Here is a 12,436-nt window from a genome sequence, read left to right on the forward strand (position 1 = left end):
GGGACCAATTCTTTTTATGTCAGTGATGTGGATGATAGAATTGATGACTTTGTGGTCAAGTTTGTGGATGATACAAAGATAGATGGAGTGGCAGATAGTGTTGAGGAAGCAGGGAGTCTGCAGAAGGACTTAGATTCAAAGAAGTGACAAATGGAATGCAGTTTCTGGAAATGGTTATGCACTTTGGAAGAAGAAATAAAAGTGTAGCCTATTTATGGAGGTGCAAAGGGACTTTAGAGTCCTTATGGAGGATTACCTAACTATTACTTTGCAGGTAGAGAAGGCAAAAGTAATATCAGCATTCCTTTCGAGAGGACTAGAAGATAAAATCAAGGATATAATGTTGCGGCTTTATAAGGAAGTGGAGAGGCCTCACTTTGGAGTATTGGGAGAAATTTTGGGTCCCTTATCAGGGAAAGGTTGTGCTTACTTCGGAGAGAGTTCAGAGAAGGTTCACAAGAACTTTTCCAGGAATGAAAGGTTTACCATATGAGGACCGATCCATAGCTCTGGGCCTATACTCACTGGAATTCAGAAGAATGAAGGCAATCAAACGTGGAAAGGCCTCGATAGAGTGGATGTGGAGAGGATGTTTCCTATGGTGGGGGAGTCTAAGACCACAGGGCACAACCTCCGAATAAAGAGACTTCCATTTAGAACAGCGAGGAGGAAATTCTTTAGCCAGACAATGCTGAGTCTGTGGAATTCATTGCCACAGGTGGTGGTGGAGGCCAAGTCATTGGGTATATTTAAGGCAGAGTTTGATTAGCCAGGGAATGAAGGCAAGAAATTGAGGCTGAGAGTGAAATGGATCAGCCATGATAAAATGGTGGAGCAGACGTGATGGGCCAATGGCCTAATTTTGCCCCTGTATCTTGTGTTTTTACATGATAGTTACTTGTCATAGTCATTAATGGTATAATGGGCATTAATTTGGAATTCCTGTTGCCCTCTGGAACCTGGAGGATTTCAAAGGGGTGGCATGAGTTCATGGATATTCGTATTATTTTATTACTATGTGCAAGATCTAGTACTAAAAATTCAATAATGTAATGTGTTCAGGGGTTACATCTAGATTTCCTGATACAACAGAATAGTTTATTAGGCCAGCACATTTGAGGGGCTTTAATGGTTGACCATTGTAATGGCCTGGAATCACCCATTAGTCAACTTGAACAAGGTCAGCAGTATTCCTTTTTTAGAATAAGCCAATGAGTTTTAATAACTAAATTGCTTTAAACTTACTTTTAACGAGGTCAGTCTTTTATTTCCTTTATCCAATCTAATTTCTGCTGAAATTTAAATTCTGAAAATGTTCTGATATTATCTGAAGCCATGTTCCCTGAATTACCATATCAGTGGCAGGAAATTGTATTCTAGGAAATAACAGTAACACCATTGTGCAGAATGACTAGACCATAGATTCACAAGATACTCCACCTAGGTCAATCTTACTTTTCCACAACTCATTATCAGGCAGCACCAGATTAAGGGTGCCTACCCTGAGATGAAGAATGGTGGATACAAATGTTCACAGGCTTGCAGTTTGGGCTTAGATCACATTAAATAACCTGTCAACTTGTTGAGAAAGCAGAATTAAAGATGTGTTAGGGTCCTAAATAAATAATTTTAATCACTAACTAAAACCGACAACGGTTGTGTCATTGGGTTGGGGAAAAAAATTGGAGGACACAATTTCAATAGCTGGAAATTTAAATTCAGTTTATTAAATCCAATCTAAGTTAAAAGCTAGCTCTCATAATTAGTACCATTAAACTACCAAACTGCCGTGAACTCAGTTCAATAAAAACTAGTAATAGAAGGAACACTGCCATCTTGGGAGAGCCCAGCTTACATGTGACTCTTGTTTCACAGAGATGTGGTCAGCTATTAAAATATCCTCTGAAGTACTCAATCCAGTACTGGACTTGCCAGTGAAAACCAAACACCATGAAATAGTGATTAATACAAAGAATTGAGGCAATTCAAAGCAAAGCAGGATGTACAGCAAGATTTTTTTTTAATCAGATGAGCAAGGGATACAGGATGAGGAGTACAAAGTAAGGCAGCAAAATGTAGTTTGAATGACTGAAATGTTAGGAGTGATCTATAGTCAGGATCAATTACAAATTATGTAACTTCAATTTACTTTAAATGCAGAATTATTTAAATATCTGAATGCGCACTGTAGAATAAATTATTTAATCACAATCGAGAGAATCTACTGATGCTGGAAATTTAAGCAATCCAACACACACAAAATGTTAGAGAAACTCAGCAGGCCAGGCAGCATCTATGGTGTTTTAGCACCATTATATTTCACAATTGTCATTATATTCACTTTTTTGTTTAAACAAAAACATGGATTGCAAATGTGCAGCAGTTTAGGTGGCTACACTGGCATGTCAACAGGTGGCTAGATGGAAAAAATTTCAAATGTATCCTCCATTTAACCATCATTCCAGAAGATATACTTTGATGTTCATAACTTCAGGGGAGAGAGTGAAGAGCACAAAGTTCCTTGGTGTGCACACAGAATTCAATTTAACCTTGACCCACAACACCTCCTTAGTTAATAAGGCACAGTAGTGTCTACATTTTCTGAGGAGATTGAGGTGTGCGAGGCTCTCTGCCCCCATTCTAACAATTTACTACAAGAACACCATCAAGAGTATCCTGTCTGGCTGCATCACTGTGTAGCACAGAACTGCAAGGCATCGTACCATAAGACCCTGCTGAGGATTCAAAAAAAAACGCGAAGAGGATTACTCAGGCCACTTTCCCCCCACCCCCGATTTGTGACATTTGTATACAAAGGGCCCTAAGCATTGTTGAGGATCCCTATTACCCATCCCACAATCTCTTTGACCCACTACCATCAGTAAGGAGAGGGAGGGAGAGCAGCCAGATACATATTGGTATCAATGACATAAGAAAGAAAAGTAAGGGGGTCCTGAAAAGAGAATTTAGAGAGCTGGGTAGAAAGCTTAGAAGCAGGAACCCCTGGGTAGTAATTCCTGGATTGCTGCCTGTGCCATGTGCCAGTGAGGGTAGAAACAGGATAATTTGGCAAATTAATGCATAAGCTGAGAAGCAGGACAGGGCTTCAGGTTCTTGGACCATTGGGATCTCTTCTGAGGGAGGTATGACCTGTTCAAAAGTGATGGGTTGCACCTGAGCCCAAGGGGAACCAATATTCTCACAGGCAGGTTTGTTAGAGCTGTTGGGGAGGGTTTAAACTAATGTGGTAGGGGGTGGGAACTGGAGTGAAGGGACTCTGGATAGTACGGGTGGTAGCAAAGCAAAGATAGCGTGCAGTCAGACTGTCAGGTAGGGTGGGTAGATGATAGGACAACATTGGAGCCAGCAGAGTGAGAATCAGTGCAACAGGGATGCAGAATCATAAAGGTCAGCAAATACAGTACTCGAAGTGTTATATTTCAATGCACAGAATATAAGAAATAAGGTGGATGATCTTGTTGCACTAATACAGATAGTCAGGTATGAAGTGGCCATCACTGAATCGTGGCTGAAGGATGGTTGCAATTGGGAGCTGAATGCCTAAGGTTACATGTTATATCGGAGGGACAGGAAAGTAGGCAGAGGGGCTGGTATCAAATCAGTAGAAAGATGACATAGGATCGGGAAATGTTGAATCCTTGTGGGTTGAGTGTAGAAACTGCAAAGGTAAAAGGACCCTGATGGCAGTTACATATAGTCCTCCCAACAGTAGCTCGGATGTGCACCACAGATTACAATAGGAAATAGAAAAGGCATCTCAAAAATGTTATGATAATCATGAGAGATTTCAACATGCAGGTCAATTGGGAAAATCAGGTTGGAAATCCATCTCAGGAGAGTGAGGCTGGTGAATGCCTATTGTTGAGCCTACTGGGGATCAGCTATACTGGATTGGGTGTTATGTAATGAACCAGAGGTGATTAGGGAGCTTAAGGGAAAAGAACCTTTAGGAGGCAGTGATCACAATATGATTGAGTTCAACTTGAAATTTGACAGGGAGAAAGTAGTTTGACATAGCAGTATTTCAGTGGAGTAAAGGAAGTTACAATGTTAAGAGGGAGGAATTGGCCAACGTAAATTGGAAGGAGATGCTGGCAGGGATGACAGCAGAGTAGCAATGGTGCAGGTTTCTGGGGAAAATGAGGAAGGTGCAGAATAGATGTATTGCAAAAACAAAGAAATACTCAAATGGCAAAATAGCACAACCTTGGCTGACAAAGGAAATCAAAGCTAATGTAAAAGCAAAAGAGAGGGCATACTACAAAGCAAGAATTAATGAGAAGACAGAGGATTGGGAAGCTTTTAAAACCCTACAGAGAGCAACTGAAAGAATCGTTAAGCCTGGAGAAATAATAATGGAGGACAAGGAGATGGCAGATGAACTAAGTAAGTATTTTGCATCAGTTTTCACAGTGGAAGACTCTAGCAGTGTGCCAGGTGTTGAAGGCTGTGAGGGAAGAGAAGGGAATGCAGTTACTATTACAAAGGAGAAGGTGCTCAAAAAACTGAAAGATATAATGGTACATAAGTGACCCAAACCAGATGAACTGCATCCTAAGGTTCTGAGAGAGGTAGTGATAGAGATTATTGAGGCATTAGTAATGATCTTTCAAAAAAAATCACTGGACTCTGGCATGGTGCCAGAAGACTGGAAAAATTGCTAATGTCACTCCACTCTTCTTTTGAAAAAAAGAGGACAGCAGTAAAAAGGAAATTATAGTCCTCTGGGTGGAAAGATGTTGGGAATCAATTATTAAGGATGAGGTTATGGAGTACTTGGAGACACAGGACACGATAGGACTAAGTCAGCATGGTTTCCTTCAAGGAAAATCTTGCTTGATAAACCTTTTGAAATTCTTTTGAGATTACAAGTAGGATAGATAAAAGGGATGTAGTAGATGTTGTATATCTAGACTTTCAGAAGGCCTTTAACAAGGTGCCACACATGAGGCTGCTTACCAAGTTATGAGCCCATGGTATTACAGGAAAGTTACTGGCATGGTTAGAGCATTGGCCGATTGGTAGGAAACAGCGAGTGGGAATAAAAGGATCTTTGTTTGGCTGCCAGTGACTAGTGGTTCTGCAGGGGTCGGTGTTGGGACCGCTTCTTTTTTATGCTATATATCAATGATTTAGATGATAGAATAGATAGCTTTGTTGCCAAGTTTGCAGATGATACGAAGATTGGTGGAGGGGCATGTAGTGGTGAGGAAATAGGCTCCAGAAGGACTTAGACCAATTAGGAGAGTGGGCAAGAGAGTGGCAAATGAAATACAATGTTGAAAAATGCATGGTCATGCGCTTTGGTAGAAGAAATAATTGTGCAGACTATTCTCTAAATGGGGAGAAAATCCAAAAATCTGAGATGCAAAAGGACTTGGGAATCCTTGTACAGAACAACCTAAAAGTTAACTTACAGGTACAGACAGTGGTAAGGAAGGCAAATGTAAAGTTAACATTTATTTTAAGGGTCTAAAACACAAGATCAGGGATGTGATGCTGAGGCTTTATAAGGCACTGGTGAGGCCTCACCTTGAGTATTGTGATTAGTTTTGGGCTCCTCATCTAAGAAGTGTTGGCATTGGAGAGTGTTCAGAGGAGCTTCAGAAGGACATTTCTGGGAATGAAAGGGTTATCATACAAGGGACGTTTGATAGCTCTGGGTCTGTACTCCCTGGAATTTACAAGTATGTTGGGGGTGGGAGATCTCATTGAAAGGGTGATCATTCAAATGTTGAAAGGCCTAGAAAGGCTAGATTTGGAAAGGATGGTTCCCATGATGTGGAAGTCTGGGACAAGAGGGCACTCCCTCAGGATAGAGGGGTGTCCATTTAAAACAGAGATGCAGAGAAATTTCTTTAGCCATAAGGTGGTGAATTTGTGGAATTTATTACTGCAGGCAGCTGTGAAGGCCAGGTCATTGGACATATTTAAGGCAAAGTTTGATAGGACATGGCATCAAAGGTTATGGGGAAAAAGGCCAGGGAGTGGAGCTGAGGAGGGGAAGAAATGATTGAATGGTGGAGCTGACTCGACGGGCCAAATGACCTAATTCTGCTCCTATGTTTTACAGTGTTGTCTTATGGTCTAGGAGGTGCAGGAGCATCTAGCCTAAGACAGCCAGACTAGATAGCAGCTGCTTCCCTCAGGCTGGCAGTCTGTTGAATACTCTGCCACCACCACGGTCTTGTCCCAGGACGGTGAGCTGTTTACCTGTACTGTGCACTTCATGCACTTTGACTCATAAATGAAATATAGCAGACTGCAGCTAAAACCACAGAGCAGAATACATACCATTTTCCCCCACGGAACTCGGTCACAAGCCTGCAGAGTTCCAGCTTTTTCAAACATACAAAATCATGATCAATTGGCACTGAAAGATCCTGCTGCTGACAAACTACAGTGGCTGTACAGCATCTTTATTTCTGAGCAGACACTGAACCATGTCTGATGTGGAGCTCCAACTTGTAGGAATATCTTGAAGGGGTTCTCATTTTGTCTATTTGCTGTTAGATATACCTCCAGGGATGTACTGTGAGCTAGACTGTGTTTGAAATGGCCTGTCAATTTTCTACATTTTCAAAGCCACCATCTGAGACACCCAAGGTAATGAATCATTGCAGACTATGAGCAATAGCTGACGTGTTCAAAGGCAAACGGCTAGCTGCACCTTTCATATTTAGTGTACCTTTGATACTAATTATTGAGAAGAAGAATGCCCATAACTCCTGGCAGAATCATCGGGGCACCAACATGACAAGCATTTTGCACTGATCTTTTTAGTGATTTGCTCATCATGTGGCGTTTCAGTAGCAGTCTCCAGTTTATTTTTACGAGGTTGAGTTACTAGCTCGATGCTCAACCCAGCACAGATGGAAAGCGTGCAAGGGAACCGGCTGGATTCGAACTTGAGACCATTCGCTCCGGAGTCCAGCGCTGATGCCACTACGCTGCCAGCCAGCCACTAATTATTACTTTTCATTTAATATTTCATCCTTTTGCAACATCCAAGAACTATAATGCACACTTTTTATTGATAAAATATATCATTACTTACCATTAAAGCAAATGATTGTCGAGTCTATAGCATCAATCAGGTGTGCTATGACTGCAAGAAAACTGATATTACCTGAGGATGTTCAATAAACTCCAGTCAAAGCAATGGCTACAATCTATACCACTGCCAATTGTCATGAAATTTGTTGTTTTGTGACAGCAGTGCATTGCAATATATAGTAAAAAAAAACTAAGTATATTTATATACAAAATTAAATTAAATAAGCAGTGCAAAAAGATGGGAAAAATACTCAGGCAGTGTTCATGTCCTTTTGAAAACTTGATGGTCAGGAGAAAAAGCTGTGTCTGAAATGTTGACTCCTGTGACACCTCCCTGATGATAGCAATGAAAAGAGGACATGTCCTAGGTGATGGGGGTCCTTAATGATGGATGCTGCCTTTTTGAGGCATTGCCCTTTGAAGCTGTCCCGGATGCTGGGAAGGCTAATGCCCATGATGGAGTCAGCTGAGTTTACACCTTTTTCATGTGCAGTGCAGTGGCCCCTCCATACCAGACAGTGATGCAACAGTTAGAATACTCTGCTTTGTGGCCAGGTTTGCGGATGATACGAAGATAGGTGGAGGGGCAAGTAGTGTTAAGGAAGCAGGGAGACTGCAGAAAGATATAGACAGATTTGGAGAATGGGCCAAGAAGTGGCAAAAAGAATATAGTGTAGGGAAGTATATGTTTGTGCACCTTGGTAGAAGGAATAAAGGCATATTCTTGTGCAGGCTTCCTTGAAGGTTAACTTTTAGGTAAGGAAGTCAAATGCAATTTTAATATTCATTTAGAGAGGTCTGGAATATAAAAGCAAGGATGTAATGCTGAGGCTTTATAAGGCATTGGTCAGACCACACTTGGAATATTGTGAGCAGTTTTCGGCCACTTACCTAAGTAAAAATTTGCTGGCTTTGGAGAGGGTCGAAAGGACGTTCACGATAATGATACTGGGAATGAAATGGTTAATGTATGAGAAGTGTTTGATGTCTCTGAATCCTTACTCGCTGGTGTTTAAAAGAATGAGGTGCGATTTCATTGAAATTCATCAAGCATTAAAAGGTCTGGATAGAGAGGATGTTTCCTATAGTAGGTAAGTGAAGGATTAGGGGGCACAGTCTTTCGCTAGAGGGACGTCCATTTAGAACAGAAATAAGGAGGAATTTCTTGAATCAGATGGTAGTGAACCTGTGGAATTTGTTGCCACATGCATTGAATATATTTAAAGCAGAGGTCGATAAGTTTTCGATTAGTAAGTGTATCAAAGGCTACGGGGAGAAGACAGGAGAATGATGTTGAGAACTAATATCTCAGATCTAATGGAAAGATGGAGCAGATCCGATGGGCCTCCTATGTCTTTCGGTCTTACGGTCTTTTCTTCTGACACCTGCCTCCAAGACAGAGTTTACAGGGTCACCATTTGCTGTATGGATTTGCACAGGCGTAGTTATATTCTCCCCTCAAAGCACGCATGAAAGGTGTTCAGTTCATCTAGGAGTGAAGCATCACAACCATTCATGATATTAGGTTTTATAAGAAATAATAGCCTGCAAACCCTGCCAGAGCTGATGTGCATCTGATTCCATCTCGAACCTCAATCAGAATTGTTTCCTCACTCCTAAAACCATAAGTTGTATCTGGAGGTGTTGTATAATTCTAGGTAACCGGTCTTGAATGCCATAAATCTAGCCCCAGCAGAGTACAAATCTCTTACTTTATCCAGGACATTTGGTTTGGATATGTCTGATATGTTCTTAAAGGCACTACTCATCCACACTGTGGCGTATTCAGACCCTGATGAATCCCTAAATATTGGCCAGTCTACCAACTCGTGTAAGTCTTGTAAGTGCTCCTCCATCTCCCTTGACCATACCTTCTTGGTCCTCACCACTGATGCTGCAGTCTTTAGTCTCTGCTGATATCCTGGAAATAGAAGTACAGCCAGATGATCGGACTTGCCAAAGTGTGGGTATGGGATGGCACGGTAACCATTCTTGATGGTGGCATTACAGTGGTCAAGTGTGTTAGCTCCTCTGGTTCCACAGGTGATACGTTGGTAGTAGTTGTTCAGACTACTGGTTGAAATCTCCCACAATGATAGCAAAGGCATCAGGATGTGCAGTTTTGTGCCTGTTGATTATGTTTCTCAACTCCTCCAGTGTTGCCTGATGTTGGCTTAAAGTGGAAAGTACACTGCTACCAGGATGACAGCAAAAAACACCGAGAAGATAAAATGGATGGCATTTGACTGCTTGGTGTTCCAGTTCAGCTGAACAGGACTGGGACAGAACTGACATGTTTGAACACTACAATGAGTTAATCATACAGCATACTCCATCTCCTCTGCCCTTAAAAGACTCAGCTGTCCTGTCTTTGCGGAGGATCGTGAAGCCATTGGAGTAGTGTACTTTTCAGACAACAGCAACTGCATGTGGAGTGGTGTCAAGAAACAAACATTCTCTTGATGTCAGTAAATATGAGCTGGTCAATAACTTCAAGTAGGCAGAGCAAATACCTGTCTCCATCATCAATTGTAGAGATGATTGAGAGTTTCAAGTTCTGAGGTATAAGTACCACCAATAACTAGTCTAGCTTCAGCCACGTGGATGCTGTAGCCAAAAAACACTCACCAGCATCTCTACTTCCGAGGAAAGGATAAAGGCTAAGGAAATTTGGCATGTCCCCATGACTCAAAAACTTTCATTTGATCAGAATCAGAATCAGACTTTAATCGCCAAGTACCTATGCACATACAAGGAATTTACTTCCGGCAGATGTTGTCTCTCTGCTCATAATAATAATGATAAATATAAATTATACATAGAGGTAGTGCAATCCAAGTAATAGTTAGCCGACAGTTAACCGGCAGTTAACTGTTCAGCAAAGTGACCGCAGTAGGGAAAAAACTTCTCCAGTGCCTATTAGTCTTAGTCTGGAGGGATCTGAAGCGCCTACCAGACGGAAGCAGATCAAACAGTCCATGCGCAGGATGGGAGGAGTCCTTTATGATGTTCCCCGCCGTCTTCTTCAACCTGGAAGAGTACAGGTCCACAATAGAGGGCAGGGAGGCTCCAATAATGCGCTCGGCAGTCCTCACTGTGCGCTGTAGTCTGGTTCTATCCTGCTTGGTGGCGGCTCCAAACCACACAATGATGGAGGTGCACAGGACAGACTCAATGACTGCAGTGTAGAATTGCAGCAGCAATTCCTGAGGCAGACCGTATTTCCTCAAGAGCCGCAGGAAATACATCCGTTGCTGGGCCTTCTTCAGGATGGAGCTGATGTTCTGCTCCCACTTCAGATCCTGAGAGATGGTGGTTCCCAGGAACCTGAAGTTCTCCACAGTGGACACAGGGCTGCTGAGGACTGTGAGGGGAGACATAGCGGGGGGATGTCTCCTGAAATCCACTATCATCTCCTTTGTCTTGAGCGTGTTCAGCTCCAGATTGTTCCGACTGCACCAGAGCGCCAGTTGGTCCACCTGCTGTCGAATTGCTGTACCATAGAAAGGATCTTATTCAGGTACATCACAGATTGACATGGTAACTGCACTGCCAAACTGCTCCACAGACCACAAGAAATTCCAGAGTTGTAAGCATAATAAAGTCCATTGCACATATCAGTCTCCTCTCTATTGACCCTGTCTACATTTTCTGCTACCTTGGAAAAACAGCCAACATCAAGACCCGCCCATTCCAGTCATTCTCTTTTCTCCCCTCCTACTGGACAGAAGATAAAAAGATCTTGAGAACAGATGCCACCATCTGGTGTGAAAAGAACTTTGAACATAAAGATTAAACCTTGATCTCTGTCTATCTTGTCATGGCCTTGTCGCTTTATTCATCCACCTGCACTGAACTTTTTTGATAAGTTACTTGTTATTTTTCTTATTTAAGTGTTAAAAGTGCAAAATTCACTGACAGTGACCATACAAAGTTGTGAAGAAGGCATTCTGCATAATGGCCCTCAGCAGTCAAGCCAACAAGCTTAGGAGTAAGGATACTATGGTGGAGTTATACAAGTTGTTATAAGGCTAACCTTGAGTATTATTTACATAGTTTTGGTCACCTTGGAAAGCATCGTTGGATAAGTCGCTGGGACTGGATGAGATGCACCCCAGGCTACTGTGGGAGGTGAGGGAGGAGATTGCTGAGCCTCTGGCAATGATCTTTGCATCATCAATGGGGATGGGAGAGGTTCCGGAAGATTGGAGGGTGCAGATGTTGTTCCTTTATTCAGGAAGAGGAGTAGAGATAGCCCAGGAAATTATAGATCAGTGTGTCTTACTTCAGTGGTTGGTAAGTTGGAGAAGATCCTGAGAGGCAGGATTTATAAACATTTGGAGAGATAATAAGATTAGGAATAGTCACCATGGCCTTGTCAAGGGCAGGTTGTGCCTCGCGAGCCTGATTGAATTTTTTGAGGATGTGACTAAACACATTGAAGGAAGAGCAGTAGATGTAGAGTATATGGATTTCAGCAAGGCATTTGATGAGGTACCCCATGCAAGGAAGTATTGAGAAAGTAAGGAGGCATGGGATCCAAGGGGATATAATGCTTTGTGGATCCAGAACTGGCTTGCCCACAGAAGGCAAAGAGTGGTTGCAGACGGGTCATATTCTGCATGGAGGTCGGTAACCAGTGGTGTGCCTCAGGGATCTGATCAGGGACCCTTACTCTTCGTGATTTTTATAAATGACCTGGATGAGGAAGTGGAGGGATGGGTTAGTAAATTTGCTGATGACACAAAGGTTGAGGATGTTGTGGATAGTGTGGAGGGCTGTCAGAGGTTACAGCGGGACATTGATGAGATGCAAAACTGGGCTAAGAAGTGGCAGATGGAGTTCAACCCAGCTAAGTGTGAAATGGTTCATTTTGGTAGGTCAAATATGATGGCAAAATATAGTATTAACGATGACTCTTGGCAGTGTGGAGGATCAGAGGGATCTTGGCGTCTGAGTTCATAGGACACTCAAAGCAGCTGCGCAGGTTGACTCTGTGGTTAAGAAGGCATAAGGTGTATTGGCCTTCATTAATCAGACTCCACTTAGAAGTACTGTGCTCAGTTCTGGTAGCCTCATTACCGGAAGGATGTGGAAACCATAGAAAGGGTGCAGAGGACTTTTACAAGGATGCTGCCTGAGTTATAGTGAGAGCTTGGCCACAGTGGATCTTTATTTCTTGGCGTTTAGGAGAATGAGGGATGACCTCATAGAAATTTATAAAATCCTGAGGGGTATGAATAAGGTGACCGTTCAGTCTTTTTCTGTAGGGAGTCCAAAGCTAGAAGGCACAATACAAAAGGGGAAAGGTGTAAGAAACATGAGAGGTAACTTCTTTACACAGAGGTACCTGAAATTA

Source organism: Hemitrygon akajei, chromosome 6 (genome assembly GCF_048418815.1).
Source record: "Hemitrygon akajei chromosome 6, sHemAka1.3, whole genome shotgun sequence".
NCBI classification, from domain to species: Eukaryota; Metazoa; Chordata; class Chondrichthyes; order Myliobatiformes; family Dasyatidae; genus Hemitrygon; species Hemitrygon akajei.